This window comes from Vulpes lagopus, chromosome 23 (genome assembly GCF_018345385.1).
Source record: "Vulpes lagopus strain Blue_001 chromosome 23, ASM1834538v1, whole genome shotgun sequence".
NCBI lineage: Eukaryota > Metazoa > Chordata > Mammalia > Carnivora > Canidae > Vulpes > Vulpes lagopus.
Window position 1 is genome coordinate 19,412,293 of NC_054846.1, and position 26,138 is coordinate 19,438,430.

The 26,138-nt window shown below is 35.3% G+C and overlaps 1 protein-coding gene and 1 long non-coding RNA gene across 4 annotated transcripts in view; one reads left to right on the forward strand and one right to left on the reverse strand.

Annotated features, from left to right (window-relative positions):
* The window catches only part of SLC10A7 (solute carrier family 10 member 7), a 241,205-nt gene that overhangs the window by 118,729 nt on the left and 96,338 nt on the right, over window positions 1-26,138 (forward strand). The gene's annotated exons all lie outside the window — the stretch shown is intronic.
* Window positions 1-26,138, reverse strand: part of LOC121481254 — a 105,821-nt gene that overhangs the window by 16,463 nt on the left and 63,220 nt on the right. For both annotated transcript variants that reach the window (XR_005985247.1, XR_005985246.1), the window contains 2 exons: window positions 25,259-25,323; window positions 343-504 (listed from right to left, as the gene is read on the reverse strand). This is a non-coding gene — a long non-coding RNA (uncharacterized LOC121481254). The remainder of the gene's footprint in view (window positions 1-342; window positions 505-25,258; window positions 25,324-26,138) is intronic.

Sequence of the window (26,138 nt, forward strand, 5' to 3'; positions counted from 1 at the left end):
TATAAATATATATGAGTGCACTGTGTGTATATACAAATATGTGTACACATATAAATACACACACGTATGTTTGTGTATACACATACACACACACTCTGTCTCTCAGTAGGGAGAGAGCCCAATGTGTTTTCTATCTTATTTTTTGCATCTCACCATTCAGTCTCAATGTTTTCTTAATTATGTCATATATGTTTAAGAGATAAGAGAAAATGTATCTACCAATCCATTTAATCTATAAGGTATAATGACCTACCATGATCATTTTCATGTTTGATTGGGAATTATTATGTTAGACATAAGAACTTTATAATATGTATTCAAAAATTTCATTTGCAGACTTACAGGAGAATCCTGTATTTCTTCTCTGTTGTGATGAATGCAGCAGTTATGCATATATAGAAGAATAGATCATACTGAGCATCCCCTGAGCTCTCTTTGCAGACAAGTCGTATCTCCACCACGACAAAATTCCCACAAGATTTTGAATTATTAATGTCTCCGAATCTGTGAGAATCAGCAGATATGTTCAGTGTTATTGATGGCAGCAAACTTTATCTCTTTTATATCTGAAACACATAATGAAATGGGGAGACCCTCAAATAACCACAGTTAGTGTTTAGGTTAATTTTGTCTGGGCCAGTGGGCTTTTGCCTTAATGTGTATAAATACAATTTTTTCTCTCTTGCAGCAGATTGCATGGTAGATAGAGGGAGTGTCAATTGGCACTAATTTATGAACCCTTCCAGCCTTCTCGGTACTGTACACCCTGTGAGGGCAAGATGCTCTAATTACACTTACTTCACATAATGAGAGCTTTTAATGACAATTACTGATTGTCAGAGTTAGGGATGGTTGGGGACCTTACAGAAGATGTATTGACTCTTAGAAGACGACTTTATGTGCCTTTCGTGTGGCTCAGTCTCTAACAACTGCCCAGCTATTTAATGAAATACAGTTCCACAGCCCCAAATATTTGAGTGGACTGTGACTGAGGGGCTAAGGTAGACTTTATTTTTCAATTCAAAATAGGTCACAGAGTTCAAGAATTCTGTTTGCTTTTAGCAGTGTTTTTACGCTTTTTTTTTTCTTGGTCACACAGACACAGACTGTTTTTCTTTTTGGTAACAAGAATAACCCCAAATCCAGACTACTCTTCTTGGAGACACTGATTTGCACAGTCACAAATGGGTACTTGACATTGTTTTCCTCTTCACACATTTGCAGTGTTCAAGTTTGAGGGACCAATATTAAAAAGGTCTGCTCTACTTTATATGTATTTGTATATGAGAATCGTAATAAAGATTAAAAAATAGAGATAAATACCATTCATTGTACTGAGGGCATGAGTTTATATGGTCTATACGTCCTTTTTTTGAGTAAAGCAGAAATTTTTTTTGTAAGTAAAGATGACATATTATAGTACTTCTTTGTAAACAGAAATTTCAGTCACACAGCACATCAGCAAACTAGCAGGATGATAACACTTCTTTATAGCTTCAGTATTCTTCTCTTTAAAGAAAATGGATCCAGATTTGCTTGTTTCTTTCCAAGTTGCTCTGAGAATTAGTTTGTCCCAAAGTCCCTGTTTTATAGTCTCTATATTTACTACCATTTATTTTCATTTTTTGCATTTTGAATTTTTGTCTTTATGTCTGCTAAATCTGAGGTTACAATTTAAAGCAAAAATATTTTCAGTGCAAGCACATTTAAACTCAGTAAATTTAAATAACTTACAAGTTATCTAACTGATAAAGTAGAAGGGAAAAAGGCTCATGTTTTCTTGGCTTCTCTAAAACTAGTGATCTAGTCAGAATCCTAGATCTGCCTTAACTCTCTTTTACATATTCTGAATCCTTTTGCCACAGCATACTACTGCCTAGCAAACTTTAAGCCCTTAGTAACTGTTAGCATGAGTAATGCTATCAGTAATTGGAATCATAAAACATGATTGCCTGTTGTTGATTCCAGTACAATTTCTTATGAGCAGGTATGCTTATAACCCAAAAACCTGTTTTCTTTAATCATTTACTGATTCAGTGAACACAAACATTTGTTGGTTGATTTTTCTGGATAAGGTATAAAATATGAGTAAAATTAGTCCTTCAAGTAGCAGAACCTAGAATGTCTTCAACAAATTTTACCATTAAAAGATTAAAATTCAAACACTTTAATGGTGTCATATACTATTATACTTTTGGTTATCATAATCCCTAAAAAATGTGATTTGAGACCCCATAGGTTGCATTGTTTTGTTTTGTTTTTTTTTTTAGATTTATGTATTTATTCATGAGACACGGGGTGGGGGGCAGAGACATAGGCAGAAGGAGAATCAGGCTCCATGCAGGGAGCCTGAGGCAGGACTTGATCCTGGGACTTTGGGATCACAACCTGAGCCAAAAGCAGACGCTCAACTGCTGAGCCACCCAGGAGTCCCCATAGGTTGCATTTATTAACATTTATTGAGCATTTATAAAGCTAGGTAACTGCTAAGTGCTTTTACATCTTTTATGTCACAAATCCTAACAGTTGCCCTGTGGGGGATGGAATGGTCATCTGCATTTTATAGCTGAGGACTCTGAGGCTCATAGAGGCTGGGTAGGTGATTGGCTCAGTCTCATAACCAGGAGGCCTGCCTCCTAGTCCTCCTAATTCCAAATCTGGAATTCATATCTATAAAACAGTTACCTCCTTTCTCCTACTGTTATATTAGAAATTGATCCTCTGACCTTGGCCACAGAGACACTGAGACTGGATCAAGGAAACTGGAGTTCTCTCTGAGAGTGTTGGTCTACTACTTGTTTTGGCACTGCTTACTGTTTTTAGATGAGTTAATAGATTTCATTAAGAGTATATGTTTAAGGAGCACCTGGCTGTCTCAGGTGGTAGAGCATGCAACTTTTGATCTTGGAGTTATGAACTCGAGTCCCACGTTGGGTGTAGAGATTACTTTCAAAAAATAAAATCTTAAAAAAAAGAGAGAGAGAGAAAGAGAGAGAATGTGTGTAAAACTAAACACAATAGTAGTTTGGGAGAATATCTATATAATTCAGGGAAACAAAATTTGATAAAAATTGTTTATGCACTTTTTTTCTTTTCTTGTTTTCAGATCAAAGCCTATCCATTACTTTAGTGTCAGACTTTAAGACAACTGAAATTATAGCCCAGTTATTTCAAGTCCTGCAGCCCTGTTCAGCCAGGAAAGTCGTGTTTGGCCTAGTAAGTCTCAGACCTGTGAATGTTGGGAGCCAGGTCCTCTTTTTGATAATAGAGGGTCCTGACACTAGACTTTTGGCCTGAACTTTTTCCAACATAATATAAAATGTTAAATAGAGAAGTCACAGATTCCCATCTATGGTATTTTGGTGGAATCGCCAGTTATAAAAGCAGAGCCAATATTACCTAGCCCACCACCAGAACCCCCCAAAGAAAAAGCCCCTTAATTTTGCATATGTTTCAAGCACGTGCCTCTCTAAGTATTGCTGTTGTTCATGATAAATCAAAAAGTTAAAAGCTAAATCAACCTATTATAGAGTTCCAAAGATTATTATGTCATTTTCTGTGTATAACAGATAATATCAACTTTTCTTTAACTATCAAGTATGAGTTATTTATCTGTATTGGTGGTTTTTTGTTTTGTTTTGTTTGCTAAATAGCATCAGTTATTGAATTCATATATCTCTAGTAGGTGCAAACACCTGATTTTAAGCAAGTCATTTGACAAACATTGATTGAACACCCACTACAGGTGAAGTGAGCAATATAAATAATAAAAAGATAAATGTGACAAAAATCATGGACCAATATTCTACCTGCATGGGCATGTTACTTGATCTCTCTACACTTCTGTTTCCTCTTGTAATACGGTAATAATGTCTAAGGCTGTTGTAGAGATTAAGTGACACAGTGAATGGCATATATAAAATGCCTGGTCTTGAAAAGAAAGAGATATTATTTTATAATGAGTATCACCACTGCTAAAGTTTAGTGATGTGTAGAAAATCACAAAGAATTCTTGAAAGAATTCACAAAGAATTCTGAAAGGGTTGGAAATAGACTATTAATTTCCCTCTGATTTTCTTAAAAATGTGCACTTATTCAGTGATGTTGCAGATGCTTATTGAGTGTCTCCTATTTACAAATTGCTTTGCTCTGATCCATGGAAAATATAAGTTACTACCAGACACAATTCCTTTCCTTAAGTGCTCATGACTGTTAGAGATGTGAGGCATATACATAAATGTATACATAAACGGTGGTGCCAAGAAGAAAGCAATAAGTGGTATGCAATTGTATAGGCAACAGAAGGAAAATTGAGAAGGCAAGGCTTCATTGCTCAAGGGACATCTGAGTTGGGCCTTGAAGGATGGATAAAATTTGGATATATGGAAAATGGCAGAAATATATTCCAGGGAAAGGAAACAGTAAATGGATGATGCAAGAAGTTGTGGGAATTAATTAGGCTGGAGAAGGGATCTGTGAAGGGCTAGGATAGCAAAAAGTATGAAGAGATACAAAATACATGCTAAAGTATTGAGATAAGAAGTGTCCCAATGTTGTGAAGTCTATCAGAGGGAGAGAGTTTGGGGGTGGAGAGTTGAAAGACAGGTGGCAAAATGTTAACAATTGGTAATTGGTGAATATAGGCCAAGAGTATACAGATGTTCGTTATACTATTGTTGGCAATTTTGATATAGGTTTGAAATTTTTTTTAAAAAAAGTTGAGGCAAAAAGATTAAAAATACATGAGAAACTACTATAATCCATAAACAAAGGACAAACCACCTAGCTAAAAAATGGACAAAACATATGACAGGAAATGCTGCAGGAGAATATAATGGCCAATAAATGAATAAAAATATGTTCCACCTTTTAAGAGTTAGAGAAATTTAATTTCAAGCAATGAGACATTACTTTTCACCCACCCAATTGCACCATTTTTTAGCTGTAATCATATTGTAGGTATCCAGGAAAAAGAGATGTTAATACCAACCTCCTGTGATTGCTGTAGGGATTAGAAAGCAGAATCTGTGAAGTACATGCTACGTAGAACTCAGGAACAACATCTCCTTGAACTGTTACTGTTGTCTAACGACAACAGTATAACGAATACCAGATAACAGATAACGAATACCTGAGCCAGGGTCCTAGCAGCACAAATGGAAGAACATTAGCTGGATTTGCCAACTGAATGCATGTAAAGGAACAAGATGGGAAGAGAGCTCAGAACAAACTCAGTGTGGTTTGTTTGTAAAAGAGAAATTGCTAAAGAAAAAGACATTGCTATGGAAGGAAGAAATGTTAACTTCACTGAATTATTTGCCATACTGACTGTTGAATATTCAAATAGTCTTTTCAGGAAGGGTAGTTGATTTTTAGAAATTAAAGATAGACCCATAATTTAAAGACTTTTATATAAATCTGTTTTTAAGAATTACATTTTTAAATATATATTATAGGTACACACCAAAATAAAACAGTAAATGAAAGTATCCCTCTCCAATATCTTCTTTTGTAATGCCATTGTTAAATTTCTCATGTTTTCTTCCAGAAAAATATTGACAAAAATACCAGTATAATTGTGTGTGCGTGTGTGTGTGTGTGTGTGCGTGCGCGCCTATCTATATGTGTATACTTTTAAAAATTCACAACAACTGGTAATATATAAAAGTCTGGGCCTTGCTTTTTTTTTTTTTTTCCGTAACTCAATGCAGTCTTCCTTTATTTTGTTTTAACATCTGCACAAGTCTATTGACAAAGTGTATCATAATGGATTGAACTAATCTTCCATGAATGAATCTGTAAGGTTGTTTTTAGTTTTTTACTGTTATAAACAACTGGTCATGAACATTAGTATTCCTTTATCTTGATGTTTGTCTTTGGATTATATTGGTAGAATCCGTTCCTAGAAGTAGAACTGCCGGGCCATAGTATTTGTATTTTTAATTTTGATAAATAACTTTCCTCTTAAAAGGCTCTACCATTTTTCTCTCCTTACCAACAGTAAGTATCACCAACTTCTAAATTTATTAAAAGAAATATAATCTTTAGATGTGTATATATCTAATTTATTATAGTATTACCTATTTATTATCAGTTACAAGTGAGGTTGAGTAGCTTGTTAAATGTTCACTGGATTTTACATACCTTTTTTGTTTTTTTTTAAAGATTTATTTTATTTATTCATGAGAGACATACAGAAAGAGAGGCAGAGACATAGGCAGAAGGAGAAGCAGGCTCCCTGCGGGGAGCCCTGTGTGTGACTCGACCCTAGGGCCCTGGGATCATGCCGTGAGCTAAAGACAGATATTCAGCCACTGAGCCACCTAGGTGCCCCCATACCTTTTGTGTTTTTAATATAATCTGATTTTATATTTCTATACAAGTCTGTAATAATTCTATAAAATTAATGAATTTTATATAGGTTTAAAATTTATATTTAAGTTTATATAAGTTGTGTGCTTTAAAAAGACTAACAAAAATGAAATGACATAATTTATGTATTTAGTTCATTAATCATTAGCTATCTCTCTCAAGGAACTGGACTAGGCATCAAGGATGGAAACATGTTCGTATCTTTTTACCAGTTTTCCCACTAATCCTTTACATTGATTTTATAAGTTATTCATATAGTAATAGTCTATTTCTGTTACATGTGTTACAAATATTTTTCCAGTTATCTTTTGACTGCACAATTTTTTTTTTTGTCATGTAAAGTTTTGTTTTTGTTTTTGTTTTTTTTTTAATGTACAATTTAGCAGTCTTTTCCATTATGGCTTCTAGAATTTTTTTTTCAATTACTCTTAGTTTTCTTGGCCACTAACAAAATATCGTAGGCTGGGTGGCTTAAACTACAGAAATTTATTTCTCCCAGTGGCTAACAAGTCCAAAATCAAGGTGCAGGGTGATTCATTTCTTGGCAAAAGATCTATTTCTGGCTTCTTCTTGCTGTGTTCTCACATGGTGGAGAGAGAGTCATTGAAGTCTTTGGTGTCTCCTCCTCTTAAAGACACCAGCCCTGTTGTTTAGAGCCCTACCCTTATGACCTCATTTAACCTTCATTACCTCCAAAAGGCCGTATCAGGGTACATACAATCACAGAATGACTTAGTGCTTCAACATATGAATTTGGGGTGAGGGGGCATAATTCAGTCCATAGCAATTACCAAATTTTATTTTGTATTCTGTATTAATCCACCAAATAGCAATTTTGAGTACCATGTGAAATCTTTGTTGGTCTTCAATCATTGATATTGTTTGACTTAGTATACACACTTTTTGAGAGCAAGAATATAATTATAGTACCTCTGCCCTCATCTCAAAGGCCTCTTCTGTTGGTTTATTCTGAGTAGGCAGACGATAAATATAATGTTAGATTTGAGAGATCATCTGGTTCAGTAACTGTAATATGTGTCTGTGAAAACTGAGACCCAAAGTGTTTGAAGTGATGTTCTCCAAATTTTACAGTTAATCCGTATGAGGATTTAGAGTAGAATCTTGGTGTTTTTGACTTCCAGTCTAGTGTTGTTTCTACAATAAGTGAGTGAATGAATATCTACCAAGTAGTTAGAATATGCCTGGCACCTAATAAGTGCTCCTAACTTTTAGTATTATTACTTTGTTGATGTCATCAGTATCACCATCATTATTCATAAAGAGCACATATTCTGAAGCTAAACTGAGATAGAATCTCAGTGACAGTAGCAGTCAATTGTTAGCCTTTCTGAGCCTCAGCTTTCTTGACTATAAAAGGGGACGAAAATGGAACCTATCTTATAAGAAGTTGGGAGAAATAGTTGTTTAATTGTTTGTTTAATATATACAAAGCACTTGAAGCAGTACTTGGGTCAAAATTATCATTATGTAAAATATTTACTATTTATTATTATTATTATTATTATTATTATTATAGAAATGCTCAGTCTCCTAAAATCAGCTTTAACCAACTAATCTTATCTAGTTACTTCCCATTATCTTCTGAATTCATGACTGTAAGCACACTCTAAAGTGGTCACTGAAACAATAAGAAATGCTCACTTATGAAATGCGATAAGGAAGCAGAGCACAGTAGAGAAAGAGACAGGTTGAATGTTCAGTTGTGTCAGAGCCCTGCATGCAAAAAGAAAATATGGGAACTATGCAAGAGGGAGGTGGTGACGAGGAGGTTAGAAGATACCAAGGAAGGTTTCACCAATATTTTTGAGATTTAATCTTCTTCTTTCCCTTCTTCCAATATGATATAAAGTTATAACTCATTTTATTGTGCTTCACCTATTGTACTTCAGAGATACTAGTTTGTTTTTGTTTTTGTTGTTGTTGTTTTTTACAAACTAAAGGTTTGTGACAACTCTACATTGAACAAGTCTATTGTTGTCATTTTTCCAAAAGCGTTTGTTCACTTTGTGTGCCTCTTGTCACATTTTGGTAATTCTCACAATGTTTCATACTGTTTCATTGTTATTATATTTATCTACAACCAGTGACCTTTGATATTACTATTGCAATTGTTTTTGGCTGCCATGAACTATACACCCATGTAAGATGGTGAACTTAACTGATAAACGTTGTGTGTGTTCTGACTGTTCCACTGACTGGTCATTTCCCCATCTCTCTCTCCTCTTTTCGGGCCTCATTGTTCCCTAGGACACAACAATATTGAAATTAGACCAATTAATAACTCTACAGTGCCTCTAAGTGTTCAAGTGAAAGCAAGGGTCACATGTCTCTCACTTTGAATCAAAAGCTAGAAGTGATCAAACTTAGCGAGAAAGACATGCTAGGCCAATAAGCTAGGTCTCTGTGCCAAACAGCTAAGTTGTGAGTGCAAAGGAAAAGTTGCTGAAGGAGATAAAAAAATGCTACTCCACTGAACAGATGAGTGCTAAGAAAGTGAAACAGCCTTATTGCTGATATGGACAAAGTCTGAGTGGTCTGGATAGAAGATCAAACCAGCCACAACATTCCCTTAAGCCAAAGCCTAATCCAGAACAAGGCCCTAAGTCTCTTCAGTTTTGTGAAGGCTAAGAGACGTGAGGAAGCTACAGAAGAAAAGTCTGAATCTAGCAGAGGTCGGTTCATGAAGTTTGAGGAAGGAAGCCATCTCTGTCACATAAAAGTGCAAGATGAGGCAGCAAGTGCTGATGGAGAAGCTGCAACAAGTTCTCCAGAAGATCCAGCTAAGATAATTCATGAAGGTGACTACACTGAACAACAGATTTTCAATGTAGACAAAACAGCCTTGTATTGGAAGAAGATGCCATGTAGGACTTTCATAGCTAGAGAAGAGAAATCGGTGCCTGGCTTCAAAGGACAGGCTGACTCTTTCATTAGAGGCTAGTGCAGATGATAACTAAGTTGAAGCTAATTCTTGTTTATCATTCTGGAGATCTTAGCACCCTTAAGATTTATGCTAAAACTACTTTGCCTGTACTCTATAAATGTGACAAAGCCTAGATGACAACGTATCTTTTTATGACTTGGTTTACTGAATATTTTAAGCCCATTATTGAGACCTACTGATCAAAAAAAGATTCCTTTCAAAATATGACTGCTCATTGACAATACACCTAGTCACCCAAGAGCTCTGATGGAGATGGACTAAGAGATGAATGTTGTTTCCATGCCTGTTGACACAGCATCAGTTCTGCAGCCTATAGATCAAGGAATAATTTCAACTCTCAAGTCTTATTACTTAAGAAATATATTTCATAAGGCTCTAACTGCCATAGAGAGTGATTCCTCTCATGGATTTGGGCAAAATAAATTTAAACCTTTCTGGAAAGGATTCACCATTCTAGATTCCATTAGGAACATTTGTGATCCATGGGAAGAGGTCAAAATAACATTAAATAGGAAAGGGAAAAAGTTGATGCCAACCCTCATGAGGGCTTCAAGACTTTAGTGGAAGAAGTACCTGATGATATGGTAGAAATGGCAGGAGAACTAGAATTAGAAGTGGAACCTGAAGATGGGACTGAATTGCTACAATCTTGTGATAGAACTTGAATGGATGAGAAGTTGCTTCCTATGAATGAGCAAAGAAAGTGGTTTCTGTGAAGATGCTATGCAGATTGTTGGAATGACAACCAAGGATTGAGAATATTACATAAAGTTGACTTATAAAGTAGCAACAGGGTTTGAGAAGAGAGACTTCAATTTTGGAAAAAGTTCTCTTGTCAGTAATATGCTCTCAAACAGCATTTCATGTTGCCCAGAAATCATTCATGAAAGGAAGAGTCATACAATGCAGCAAACTTCATTGTTGTCTTATTTTAAGAAATTGCCACAGCCATCCAGATCTTTAGCAACCACCTGATCAGTCAGCAGCCATCAACATTGAGTCAGGACCCTCCATGAGAAAAAGATTATGGCTCTCTGAAAGCTCAGATGATGATTAGCATTTTTTAGTAGTAAAGCATTTTTTATTTATTTCAATTCAAGTTAGTTAATGTATAGTGTAGTATTGGTTTCAGGAGAGAAATTTAATGATTCATCACTTACATATAACACCCAATAAGTGCCCTCCTTAATGCCCATCACCCATTCAAGCACATGGGTGCTCCCAAGCCTCCTCTCCTCATCAAACCTCAGTTTGTTCTTTATACTTAAAAGTCTTTTATGGTTTACCTCCCTTTCTGTTTTTATCTTATTTCTTCCCTTCCCCTGACTTCATCTGAGTTCCACATATGAATGAAATCATATGATATTTGTCTTTCTCTGACTTGTTTCGCTTAGCATAATACACTCTAGTTCCATCCACATTGTTGCAAATGGCAAAATTTCATTCTTTTTAATACTAATATTCCATTGTGTGTGTGTGTGTATATATATATATATATATATATATATATATATATATATATATCACATTTTCCTTTATCCATTCATCAGTCAATGGACATCTGAGCTCTTTCTATAATTTGGCAATCGCTGAGAGTGCTGCTGTAAACACTGGGGTGCATATGCTCCTTCAAATCACCATTTTTGTATCCTTTGGATGAAGACCTAGTAGTGCAATTGCTAGGTCATAGGGTAGTTCTATTTTTAACTTTTTGAGGAACCTTCATATTACTTTCTGAGTGGCTGCACCAGCTTGCATTCCCACCAACAGCACAAAGGTTTCCCCTTTCTCCACAACCTTGCCAACATCTCTTGTTTCCTGAGTTGTTAATTTTAGCCATTCTGACAGGTATGAGGTGGTATCTCATTGTGGTTTGGATATGTATTTCCGTGATGATGAGTGATGTTGAGCATTTTTTCTTGTGTCTGTTGGCCATTAGTATGTCTTTTTTTGGAGAAATGTCTGTTTATGTCTTTTGCACATTTCTTACTGGATTATTTATTTTTGGAATGTTGATCTTGATGAGCTCTCTATAGATTCTGGATACTAGCCCTTTATCTGATACGTCATTTACAAATATCTTCTCCCATTGTGTAGCAGTAAAGTATTTTTAAACTAAGGTATATGCATTGTTTTTTAGACACAATGCCATTGTGCACTTAATAGGCTACGGAACAGTGTAAGCATGATTTTTATATGCACTAGGAAACCAAAAAATTCATTTGACTCACCTTATTGTGATTTTTGCTCTATTGCCATGGTCTGGAACCAAGCCCACAATATCTCTGAGGTGTGCCTGTAATTATTATCTTGAAATATTTTGGGCTTATAGTGGAGGAGAGTTTCATAAGTCAAGACTGAGTTTTGTATTATTCTTATGTGCAAAAATACAACTGTTATAGAAAAGGAAGTCAGGAAAGAAAAGAAATAAGGTGTTAATCTTGTAAGAAATTTGAAATAAGTGATGTAATTTTAAACACATCTGGAATATTTTTAATCTCTGGGTTTTGAAATGTTATTCTGGAAGGAGGCATTGTTATGTACTGTGGATCACTCCATTCTTAGCACTGCTTGGTTCCATTGAGAGCATCTTTTGAACAGCTCTTATACAGTAGCTCTTTAAATTTTTCAATAGGCCATGTTAATTCCTAGACTATTAGGCACCCTGTCATTCCCATTTAATTGAAGAGCACAATTCAAAGTCAATTTTTAAAATATATAAATTTCACCATTGAATATTATCTATTCCATGTTCCTTCTTCAGTAAACCCCACTCATTGAGTGCCTACTATGTATCAGCACTCTACTCACCACTAAGGACACAGAAATGAAAACAGCCCCAGTGCTCCACCTCCAGGAGTTTATTGTCTATTGGGTGAAACAGTCCTTAGAACAAGTAATTGTCCCATGATTTAAGTGGATGAGTACAAAGTGCAGTAATAGCACAGAGGAAGAAATAACTGATCATAAATAGACCACTTCACACAGTCCTTGAGCAAATTTAGTTCTTCATGGAAGAATAAACAATTACTGAAATGCCAATATAACTAGAAATCTTTACCCATTCATAGATGTCATTTTATACTACTGCTGTAGTAACACATGCATGTAATCTCTGTATCATGAGAACAGTACCAAGACTTCTTAGATTTTTTGCAAAGATAAAAACACAACCTTTGCAACAAAGCTTTTTGTTGGATTAGAATTTTTTCTTATCCCATGAATTTAGAGATCGGTATCTTCTCTATGTTAAGAGGCATTACTCTTTCTTGGTTTAGAAAACATTTTCTTTGTAGTCTTCCATAAACTAATGATACCACACATGCTTCTTAAAGAGTAATTGAATGTCTCTTTTTGCAGATTTTAGATTCTAAGGCTAAGCAGTCTTGGGAAAAAAGGCATAGAAAAAAAGTATATATGCTGTCTCTGTGATTGATAATATGGTTGTCTGTCTCGGGGGCTAGCTTCTGGAAAGAGCCTTCCAAGGGTAGTTTTAAGAACAATCGCCTAGGGCTGTCTTGGGCTGAATGTGTGGTAGAAGCAGAACTTACTCCTTGGGGGAAGGGAAAAGAAGGCCTTGCATCCCAGAAGACTTATGGCTTCTTTTTGTCTGATGAAAGAGTGGCATTGATGGAGTACAGAGTGGATGATAGCAAATCTTGCTTTTCTCTAGTGAATATTTTTCTTTAGCAGGGTGGAGGAATTCAAATTGTGAAGTCTATTTGGGATGAGTTATCTGCAATCTCTCCCTACCCCTGGAGAGAATGAGAATGACTAATTGAAGCATCCCATAACAGTAATTGAGACAGATTGAAAAGGGAAATGAGTGATTAACCTTGAGCCTCCTCCTGATGCTGTGCATAGTGATGTTAGAGTAGGTTTCTGGGGGTGCTGTAGGAGCTCATTTTCACAAGATCCACATAGCTCCCATAATTAAGTTTCAGAGAAATATATTTCCGCCCCAACTTAAGTTAAGGATACTTGTTGCTCTGTTTTACATCATGTCATTAATGAAAGCATGTTACTGATGGCTGCAAACCAGAGATGGATTTGTTCAGAAGCTAATGAAGCTGAAGCTTTAGGGCTCCTCTACTGCTGGGCCCCTTTGCAGGAGCTGAAACTAATTTTGCATTCCTTTCTTAAAGAAGAGCCCATAAATTGTGCAGCCTTCAGGTCCCACAAAAATCTGAATCTGCTGATAAAATTCCAACTATAAACGAGTGATCTGGCATAAATTGAAAAGTTCTCCAAAATGAAGGCCAACAATCTTCACTTTTTAGGGATTCTGGAACTGTTAAATCCGATAAATGCTCTGATCTTTTCTGTTTACATTACCTAGAACTTGAAATTCTGAGACTTGAGATGAACAATGTATTAATTAATTACATGTTTTTTGAGTATATTGATTAATTTTATTCCCTAAATATAGTTGTTAGTAATGCTAAAAAATGGAAAGTGAGCAAAAACCCTATGATATAATAATGTAAAAGTACCAGTTTATATATTTCTGTGTACTGTTATAATAATTATAAGTAGGAATCAAATGGATTATTTTAAAAAGACAGATTTTCCATATTCTGAATTGTTATGCAATTCATCACTGTACTCTTTAGCAGTAACTAATTTAATGTACTGTATAGAGTAGGTGCTCAAAGTATTTGTCAAATTGAAGCTAAGTACATGTTATAAATTGCTTTAAAACTAAAAAGAAATGCTATCACAATCTGTCTGGAAAATAATAAAACATAACGTAAATATAGTGGTTTGCACATTAATGGCAAGTAACTTCTACAGAGCAAACTCTACTTTCCCAAAAATTACATAATCACCCTTTGGCAAGTATCATAAACATACCATCACAAACCTGCTACCATTTTGTTACTTGATTATCAGTGAGGACATGGTTAACGTAGGCATCCTATGTGTCTTGTCTGGAAATTCACATAGGCTTCAAAGATCTAGGGTCTTATTTTCTTATATTTTAACTATTGCTGATGATTTTGGTTTTTTGCTTTTGATAGGGTTGTAGATTGACCTGGAGAAATGATAGCTGATGGAATATGCTCGAGTTTAGACAGAATTCTCTTTGACTAGTTATACTTGTATCTGAAATTTGTATCCTTTGGATGGTTTTCTTCCCATGAATAACAGAGTTTGCTCCAGCTGCTTTCTAAGACATAAGAGGTTTTTGCTTACTCCTATTTTTGTACAGACACCGTACACACATACACATCGACAGTTATTTGGCAAGCAGGTACTTGTGTAGTATGAGTCACTGAGTGAACTCAGAACTGCATAATTAGACCAGAGCTGGGACCAGTCTCCGAGCTGTTAGGAATTTTACATCTGTCACCTAGGAGTAAGATATCTGACTCAATACTCAATGGTGGGGATGGTTCTGGAGATACCAGTGATAAAGAACAGTCTCTTACTGCTATGCTCTTTGAAGAGAATAAAACTGTAGAAAAGAATAAACTGATTTAGAACAAAGTACTTGATTTGCTAGTATCAACATTGTCCTATTTAAATTTTTTTCTTCTGACTGAGAGTTTGTCAAATGGGGTTTCCATCTCTGAAGAAGCAGGTTTCTCATTTTTTCTGAGCTTCTTAGCTATCCAGGCAGTTTCATAGGCAATTGAATGAAATTTGCTTCGTTTTTGGACAGCTATCCTAGTTTTGAATATACATTTATTGTGCAGGCAAAAGCAATTACAGAACTAAGGTTACTGGAGGTTTTGTTTCTCAGAGACCTGTTTATTACTATGATCATGCTGAGGCTTCTAATAAATCTGCATCAATAAAGATGTAGTATTCATTAATTAGGCATAGAGCTAAAGCTGCAAATACATGTATTACATGTTTTCAAATAAAGATTGTCACCTTTGATAGAAGAGATAAGTAATGTTTGAGAACATCATAGCCATCTGTGTAACAAAGACTAATAGGAACTGTTTTGAGCTGTTGCACCAACATATATCTGAACAAATGGGATCCTAATGGTTTTGTGAGCTAGAAGGTAGATTGAAAGTAATGTGGGCAGCATTCCTAAATCTGCAATTCTGTTAGACCAGTTCAGACACTCTCCACAGGAAGCGGACATTGAGGTCAGAAGTTGGGTCAAAGCCTTTTAATTGTGAGCCTCCATGATGCCTCTGGGCTTGGGTCAATAACCTGAAAGGCTCTGTTTGTGGGCCTGGAAAGGGTATATTATGGGGGCTCAGGTGGCCTACTAGACTGTTCTAATACTCAATTGTGAGAAGCAGATTATCTGCTTTGCAGATTATCTGATCTTCTATCATCAACCTTCCCATTGGGCTTTCAGTTGCCAAGGATGGGGCTAAAATGTGAAGTGCAGGAAGTTAGGCGCAGTGGACTCTGTGTGCATTCCCATTACAAAACCAAATATAAATCAATCAACAGGCATTGCTTTGTTAAATGAGTTTAGGCTTATTTGGTTTGGCATTTTTTTCTATCTTAATCTGTATTCTCTAGAGTTGCCTAAACCTCATTTATTTCACTCTTATCTCCAAGAAATCTTTAGACTAGAAAACAAACATATCATGAAATCCATGCAAAATGGAATTACTGAAACACCTTTCCTTTTTTCATGTACTCTATAGTGTAGATAGAGCATTGCGATGTAATTGAATTTCTTGTCTGGAAATTCATGAAGTCACTCCAGCCTAGGCTGTCCTTGGTGCCTGGGTTATCTTGCTTGATTGTGCCCTTCAAGGTAGCTGGGTTCACTCGAAAGAAAGATCGGTCCTCTCTGCGAGTCACAGTTTTTGCAGACTAGGAAATCAAGCTAGATTGCGAATTATGTTTTTATCAAAGACTAGAATATTATCATCATTCTCCCATGTTTTCTAAAACAAAGAGGGAAAGGGACAAAAGGAGGAAGGTTGGGGAAAGAAGGGAGAGAGAGAGAGAGAGAGAACAAGAGCGAACACTAATGACATTTTGACCAGATATAAATTATTATAATCTTCTATCGTTAAGCAAATAGTATCCCTGATAAATTGTTGATAAGTAATTGGATTTTTATGCCTTTCTTTGGCATAAGAAAGCATCTCTACATGCTTAAAAGCAAAATGGCACTCTTAAATCCAGCTCTTTGTTCTCATCACCAGACCACGCCTCACTACCAAAGTACCTACTTCCAAAGCCAGTCATTTCCCCCTACAGCTAACTTACTCTTTCCTGTGCTCACTAGTCCTGGTACAGATGCTCTAAGAATAGAGAGTGTTGTGAGTACCAGTGAATAGGAACTTTTGGTTTCAATAACCACTTTGCTTAGACTTTGTTTTTCCCCAGTATTAATGACTGGATTTTATATTAGTAACATGCTTGCTTAACAACAAATGCTCATTTCATAACTCATTGTACTAGGTACTATTCTAGGTACTTGACATAATAATAAGTAAATAACAAATGAAACAGTCTTAGATCTCTGGCCTGATGGAGTTTATATCCTATTGGGAAGAGACAGGCAATAAAAAATAAATAATTAGTAAATTGTACAGTTTGTTAAAAAGAGATAAGGGCTAAGGTAGAAAGGGGAAAAAAGGAAACAGAAGAAGAGTTAGGGTTAAAGGGGCCAGTATTAGTGCTGGGCAGGAGTGGGGAGGTTGCAGTCTAATGAGGGTGATCAAGTTGGCCTCATTTAGGAGGAGCAAAAGGTTGAGGGCCATGAGGGAGTTAGTCATGAAGATTTCTGGACAATATATCAGGCAAAGGGAAGAGCCAAAGCAAAGGTGAGAGCAGGTTCAGAGACCCTGTTTTTACAAATAGCAAGTAGGATACTTTTCCTAAGATCTGTCTTTCATTATAAAGCTCCTAGCTATCCTTACTGTTTTTGAAATAATTTAACAATATTAGAAGCAGATGGCTTATCTCAATTTATCTGTGTTTCTAGAAATGGTAACATAATAATTTTCAATGTCCAAGACATCCTTTTAAATGTCTTACATCTCCTGACACATATAAACCATAGTATTTGTTAAGTACTATGTTAAAATAATCTCATTTATTGAAACAAATTTAGCTTCTTTAGGGATTTAAATGAGTATACCTTACTTTTCATAATAGCTACACCTAGAGTAGCTGTGTTATAAGAAATAAGGGGTGAATAAGTATTGAACACCTATTATGTAATAGACACTGTACTAGGTTCTTTAAATATGTTCTCATATAATATCTATACTAGTTTTGTGAAGTATTATTGACTCCACTTTATGTAAGTTTCAGAGAGATTAAGTAATTTGCCCAAAGCCTCAACATAAAAGTGGAGAAGCCAGATCCAAATCCAGGTCCATTAGAATTTAAGGGCAATGAGTAAGACGACAGTTTGTCCATTTTCCTAAGGAGATTGTGGTGATTTTTGCTTCATGTGTTGCCCTCAGTTTCCACAGGTAACCAATTAATACAGCCTTTTGATATTATCATCTGAGTATCTGTCACCACAACTATAGCTACCATCTGTCTCCTACAACGCTATTATAGTATATAATATATATACTATATATTGACTATATATACAATATACTATATATATATGTGTATATATATATATATATATATACACACACACACACACAATATATTGACTATATTCCCTGTCCCCTATCCTGCCTATTCCCTATGCCATGCCTTTTAGTTCCCCTGACTCACTCATTCCATGACTGGAAGCTTGTACCTCCCTCCCTTCTTCACCCATTGTGCTCATCCTTCTGTGCCTCTTTTCTGGCAACCTTCAGCTTGTTCTCTATATTTGTAGGTCTGATTCTGCTCTTTGCAGTTTCATTTGTTTAATTTTTTAGATTCCACATATGTAAATTGTACCATTAAAATCCGTGAATAGCTCCTGCTCCCTCTTAAGATAAAGTCCAAATTTTTAATATTGCACTTCTTGACCTGGTCTTACCTTGCCAGCTCTTATATTTTGCCCTGCCCTTGAATTTATTTATAAATCATATAATATTATTTTTATATCATAACCTCAGGGATGTTTATTTGTATTCCTAATCAGGCTTTTGCTTAAAATGTTCTTCATCTCGGACTTCCTGTCAAATAATGAATGATTAACAAACTCTGAGGTACACTAAACTATAAGTGAACAATTACTGTGTGAAGCAAATGGAATTCTCTGAGATGACTGATTGATAATCTTTAAGACAGACCTCCTGAAAGAACAAACGGACTCTGACAAAATCAAAATTTAGCTCTTCCTAACAATAATCTTGAAACCGAGATGAATTATTTGGGTTTCTCATTCATCATTTACACTGCTAAATGTAACTGAGAATAGAGTAAATGATGGTAAAACAATTTATTTTAGCAGTGTTGTGATATTTAATCCCAGCGAGTGATACTTCTTTTTTTTAATGTTTGATGAAAAGTTAACTTGTCTCTCTGTCTTTCCTTGGTCTTTTATAGCATCATTCTTGCAAAATGCTTTAGTAACTAATTAAGAAAGAAGTTATAATCTTATTATGCCTTCTTTGGATGAATTGGGTTTTTTAAATTAAAAATAAAAGGGTTGGCTGTGCTTTTAAGAATCTGTTATTATTAGATAATCTAGATAAGCTAGGTATTATTTTATTAAGTGGATAAATAAGAGAAACATATTGACCTGGCTTCTGAGTAGACCACAATAGAGGTTTTCAAATTTAGCTGGTCATGGGAACCACTAAGGAAGTTTTTTAAAAATGTAAGTACCGAGCAGCGCGGGTGGCTCAGCGGTTTAGCGCTTCCTTCAGCCCAGGGCATGATTCTGGAGACCTGGGATTGAGTCCCACGTCGGGCTCCCTGCATGGAGCCTGCTTCTCCTTCTGCCTGTGTCTCTGCCTCTCTCTCTCTCTCTCTCTCTCTCTCCTCTCTGTGTATTCTAATGAATAAATAAATAAAATCTTTATTTATAAATAAATAAATAAATAAATAAATAAATAAATAAATAAATAAATAAATGTAAGTGTCTCAACTCCACCTTAAAAATTTAAGGACTAAGAATTGAATTCTTGAGTAAAAATCTCTAGGTTTAGACCCAAGAGATGCCATTTCTTATCAGATTGGGGATACTGGTGCATACCCAGGTTTAAGAGCCACTGGAACCAGAATATATTTAGCAATGGGAAGAGACATAGAGTAGCCTGGTCAGCATAACTCAGTCACCCATTTAAAATAAAATATTTCTTCTAAGTAACTAGATACCTGGGAACAAAACGACAGGATGAGAAATACCACTCTGATAACCCACACTTCTTTCTGTTTTCTTTATGTTTGAGCCATTCTCAACCATCTAGACTTTTCTAGTAGTAATAGGTCTAACAATAGTAGCAAGAACATTTATTATGCATGAGTCCCTGTTTATAGATATGTAATCTCCATTTAATCCTCAATACCACCCCCTATGACTTGGCTACAGTTATGTGGGCAAAATATGAGAAAAGTGACCTGCCGGATAAGCAAGTTATTGTGACCCTAGTAAGCAACATGATCCTAGCTCAGTCAGGCTGACCTCATAATTCCAACTGTTAATCAGTATGGTCTGCTTCCTCTGAACACACCGTGCTATTTTTTTTTTAGCCATGTACTTTATTTAGCTTCATTTTTTCCTCGTGATGTTCTCTTTGCTAAGAATCCCCTACTCCCCATTCTTCTCTACTAAAACCTAACTTCTACAAAGCCCAGCCTCAACTCTGTCCTTTCTTTGGCCTCTTCTCCCATTATCTTCACTGCTCTTAGACCAAAGAATTGTTCTTGATTTGGATACAACAAGGGAAACAAACTCTTACCATCCATCAAGGGAACCCTGTAAGGTAAATAATATTATATCTATGTTATATGTGGCTGAAATGAAGCTCAAGAAGGTGGGTGCCTTTCCCAAGAGTCCCCCAATATGCAGAGAAAGGCATCTGATCCCCAGTCTAAGCTCTTTAAGCCATGACATGTTGTTCTGTCCTTTTACATATTATTCATGTCATATCACAGCACATACTACATTGTAAAATAGTGAATTGTGAATTCCCTGAGGGCGAGTACCTTGGATCCATCTTTGAAACCTAGTTCCTGAAAAAGAGCTGCACGTGTAATGTGCTCAGGAAGGTGTGTGATGAGTGAATTTTGAGATTCTTCCTATAAACCAGCTCTAGGAAATTTTTATGATACTAACCACACAGCAGGAAAATATAGTTAACTTTATTTTCTCCTTCTTCAAGTGTACAGACTACCTCACAAGTCATCAGGAAAATGCCAAAATAACCTTTGAGGGTGGTTACCAGATCCTTTCTAACGATGATGTGATTTAGTGACTTTATTTGTATTCTGATTTCTCTTGTTTTGGAGTAACCTTTTGGAAAGGTAAATAAGTGTGAAGAAAGAAAGAGTAAGAAGACAATGCAGAGTGTAAGAAAAATGGTATAAAATCATTTTTTTATTTGTACAAAGCTAAGTTTTTTACCATGGTAAGTGATAAAGAGCCCTCCAAGTTCTGTGGGTAAAGATACAAACAAAAAAGATTGAATGCTGGTATTTCTTTTGAATGCTTGAGAGTTCTGCATTCTTTTTTGTGCCCTTGCAGTTTTAATATAGAAACAGACAATTCTGACTTGACCTTAAGTGCCTCACCAATCTGCTCAGGGGACTCCCTTTAGGAATAGAAGCTGACACCACCTTGCCTGAGCTTCTTTCAGTCAATAACATAGTGGAGTACACATGATACGAATAGGCAGACCGATAAGAAATAAAAGCATATCTGTTGATACAAATGGAGCGATAAATGGACTGGTTTCTTTTCAAGGACTTTGAAGGGGAAATCAGGGAGGGAAAAGATGGCTAAATGTGAATGGATATAGCAAATTAATTTTTCCTAGGGATGCGTTCTCTTCCATTACTTACGTTCAGAAGAAAATGGTCAAGTTGCTCTGTCTAAAAGGAATTTGTTACTCTGATTCTTGGAACAAGCCTCTTGGGAGTGTGCATTTTGTGACTGTAAATCTACAGTGGCAAAATTGTGTTAATTTGACTGACTAGAAGTATTAACCATATTATAGCAAATAACTGCCAGAAATAATTCTCTATCATGCCCTGTGACTTTATTTTAATTGATTTTTTTTTACTTTCTGCTTCTGTGATTTTTGTTTATTCTGACACATGTTTATTAACTGCATGAGGAAAATTGTTTTGCAAATTATTTTTAGTGTTTTTATCTTGTTTATATTGGTGGGTTAACCCTTTTTCTTCAGAACTCCAACCTCTTCTATTTTCATATTCAATACTGCTGATTTAGCTTTTTGGGCCCCACTAATGGCATTATTGTCCACATCAGCAGTCTATACAATTAAACTGTATGCTTAGCAGTATCATTTGATGTTTCCCAAAGATTTGAAAGTCAAAATTGAATATGATTGATTGCTGTGAGATATGTTAATATTGGGATCCCTGAGCTATGTTATAGAATTAATCATTCACTGTAATAACAAAGATAATACCTCTAACATTACTCATTTCATGTTCTATATCAGTAATCAGGCCTTAGGAATAAGCCTCATTTGTCTGCTGTGGAACCCTCACATTATGCAAATCACATGGTAAATGTTCATAGAAACATCATTTAGGATAGAAGAATTTAGCTGTCAATATTACCAGCAAAGATATATTCCAAAGAGGATAACCCAACTTTCTTTATCAGGCCTTTCTTCTATTTACCTTGGTATCTGATGTTTAAAAATGAAGCTGTTTTGTTATTCTTAAGCTTTATCTGTTCAAAAAAGCTAATATGTTAACCAACACTTTTTGAATGCTTGCTGAGTACTGTGCATTGAGCATCTCTAAGTATATTTAATCCTTGCAATAACACAAAAGTATGTAAGTACTGTGGTTATCCTTTTACTGGAAACTGAGGCTCAAGGAGGGTAGATAATTTATATACAGTCACACAGATAATGGGTGGTAGAGCAGCATTTAAACCCAAGATGTCTGGCACTAGGGCCCATGCTCTTAACTAATAAAGCATACTTGCTGGAGGAATATGTGAGAGATGTAGTTCTTCTCCCCAGTGGCTTGCTTTCTCATTTTAGTGATAATAATCATGAATAGTAAGTAAGTCTTAATAGAAGACACTGCTAAGTCGTAGAGTAAGTGCCCCTTGATAGGTACTGCAGGTATGCAAGATGAGACAAGGACTAGTATAGGCTGGGTAACTTTCAAAATAACTTGTCATTATTTATTTAAAACTGAAATGTCTAAGAAAAGATTTAGAGTTCCAAAACAACTGAATGTTAATAACGGAAGCAATTGTATAGACTTCAGTATCTTTATATTTACATGTTATTCTAGACACTGGAAGGAGTTATCTCTTACTGACTCTAATTTACTCTCAGATTATTTTGAGTATTTGTACTTTGGGGGAAGCTTTCCTTCTGGAGATCTCTCACCTGTAACATAAGTTGAATTTGCACTTGATAAAAATGCTACACAATACTTATTTAGTATCTAGTGGATTTATTCAAGAAGGAAGGAAAGGGCACTCATATTTTTTATGGTCTTAGGCCTTGCTTCTTTAAACTTGTAGGCTGGACAAAATGATCTCTTGTTTTCGTCAGTTGACCAAGTCAATATACAGGATTACTTCCTATGGAAAAATAATAACTTGCCAATTTAATGTCGAAGCCTAGAGTAAGTTAATTTCACATCATTGGTTGTCAACCATTTTGGAGATTTTTAGCAGTTCTGGTTAAGTAAAACCCAGTGTAACTGTACCATTGACAGAACATTTGTACCATTGAGCCTTCAAACTCTTATTCAGCTGTCAACACATGGGCACCTTCTGGAGCCAGATCCTCTCATGCTGTGCACTGCCTGCAGCTCGCCAGAAGCTCAACTTTGACGAACAGGGTTTATTTCTCTTCTCTTACCCTTGTTCTCATTTAGTGTTAAAACTTGCTTAAAGTCTGTCTTTTATCCTGAAAAGTACACAGACATGTGTCATCTCTTAAACCGTTGTGATGTTGAGGTAAGGGGCTCCAAAGAAATGCTAGACATCTTAGTGAATAATTGATTAGAAAGGAGTCTGGCGGTGTTAATTGTGAGCTGCAGTATAATGAATGCCGAAACAGCAGCTTTCCGGATGTTTCCAAAAATCGGATAAAGTTTCTAATACTGAGCAATAGGGTCAGTGTACTGAAGTAGGATTTAAAGGTGGGTTTTTTTTTTTCCCTGTGATCAATTTTTTTAAATTGGTTTTTGTTACTTGCCTTTTCTTTGATGGAAGGTTTATTTATTAATTGATGGTGTTTTTGTTGTTGGTTTGGTTTGGTTTGGTTTTTAATAGTTGTCTGCCTGAAGCCACTTTGGGGATATTTATTTTTTAGACATAACTGGTAATGTGGAGTAGATAAAGAACCAGAGAACAGATACAAACAAGCACAAACATTGAACGAAGTGAAAAATTCTTTAGCCAGCTACCACCAACACAGCACAATGAAGCCAGAAACTTTGATTCATGGAGGCTCTGACAATTTGATTTTCAATGATTCTTTCCAAGTAAAATTATAGTAGAAAATCTCCCAAATTTTATCATATGGATAACATTACAAATCATTTTAAAATAGAAGTGACAGTCAGTGTCTTCCTTAAAAAGGACTGCATCAACAACTGGAGTTTTGTGGCCTGCGCTAATACATTAGTAATTAACCACATGTGGCTAATTAAATTTATATTTAAATTAATTAGAAAATTAAATAAAATTTAAAATTTAGGTCCTTGGTTGCACGAGCCACATTTCAAGTGTTTGATAGCTACATGCAGCTGGTGGCTACTGTACTGAACAGTACAGATTGTGGAACATTTCCATCATTTGCAGGAAGTTCTACTGCTTAACATTACACTGTACAATAATAGGGAAAACCAACAGCAGTTTTGTTTTGGTTTGGTTTTTTCCTTGTGTTGTGGTTTTGGTTTTAGTTTTTAGTTATAATTTAAAAATATTCTTTGTGGAGGCAGAGACTATAACTATTAGAGTTGATGTGAGAATTTTGGTATTCACATTAATCTCACTTTTATGATATCAGACAGCTCACAGATTTACAAATACACGATTCCAGTAACTCAGGAACTGAAGAAATACCTTGTACATTAGCTAAACCATATTTTTAGTATGAGTACCCCAAAATAACCATGCTTGGGGCAGCCCTGGTGGCTCAGCGGTTTAGCGCCGCCTTCAGCCCGGGGCCTGATCTTGAAGACCCAGGATCGAGTCCCACGTCGGGCTCCCTGCATGGAGCCTGCTTCTCCCTCTCGCCTGTGTCTCTCTCTCTTCTCTCTCTCTCTCTCTCTCTCTCATGAAAAAATAAATAAAATCTTAAAAAAAAAAAAAGAACTTTAAAATAGCCATGCTTATTGGTTGGTCAGAAGGGAAAAAATATGACCATGGAGTCAAAGAATAAAGTTTCTTTGCCTCTAATGAATTTATAAACCAAGAAATTTCCGACACAGGAAACACAGAAGAGTTTTTGTCCATGTAGCAGAAGAAAGGCAAGATAAAGATCCAGAAGGAAACAGTGACTTGAGATAGTAAATGTTTTTAAATGAAGGCAGAAGAGTCACATGTTCTACCAACTGAGCCAAATTTTGCTTTTGTGTTTTAAAAAAAAGAATAAATATTTTAAGTTGTATAGAACTGTTTTATTCTAAAAATAGTAAGCGTCCATTACATAGAATTTATAAAATACAGAAAGTATATAGATAACAAGATAAAATTCATTTGGAATTCCATCAGTCAGCAATCATCACTTTTAATATTCCAGTGTATTTTGTAGTTTGTCAAAATTATAATAATCTTAATGTCAGAGACAACACTGACAGCTAAATATGACTTTAATGTGGGCTGTGTGTTCTCCATGCACGTTACCATTTAATACTTACCATGGCCCATGAAGGAGGGATTACAGGTCTTCCACTTTTTGTCCACATTTAGAAACAGAAAAACTCTGAAAACCAAAAGCAGAACCAAAAGAGTTTGGATCAGAGAAGTATCTGATCTGAAATGACATGAGGCTTTTTTTTTTTAAATTTATTTCACTAAATATGAATACTACTGGGTTTTGCGACATAAACCTATATGTTTGTTTATAGAATGTTCCCTCAGAGCCCATGGGAATGGTCACTATGTATCTATGTGTATGTAATATACATCATGTATAATATATAGAAAAGGTTAATATATAACCTATATAGTATATAGATACATAGATACAATTATATATTTTCCTATATGTTATATGGAAAATTAAGTATATAATTAATATATATTATATGTAATATATATTATATGTAATATATAGAAAATAACTTCTCTATGTACAAAAATAGTCATATATATGTATAATTACATAATTAATTTTCTATAAGGTATGTTGGAAAATATATAATTATATATATTATATATGACATATAGAAAATAACTTTTTCACTATAGTGAAACCCATTCATATATATGTATATTTATATATTCATTTGGCTCCAGGATTTTTGGATAAAGGATGTAAAACTGTATCTGAGTTTTACTGAAGAAGATATAGGGACATTAAATAACTTGCTTAAGAGCTCATGGCTAGTAGAAAGTGGAGCCAAGACTCAATCAAATAGAACTCTCTGACTCTAGAATTTGAGTGCTGAAAGCATTGCTTCATTTAAGTAAAATTGCTGTTGTTGAGAAACAGTAACTGTGTATCCACCTTAAGGAGCCTGAGCAGAATTTTCAGATATTGATAATTTGGTAACCATCCTCCAATTAACACTAAGT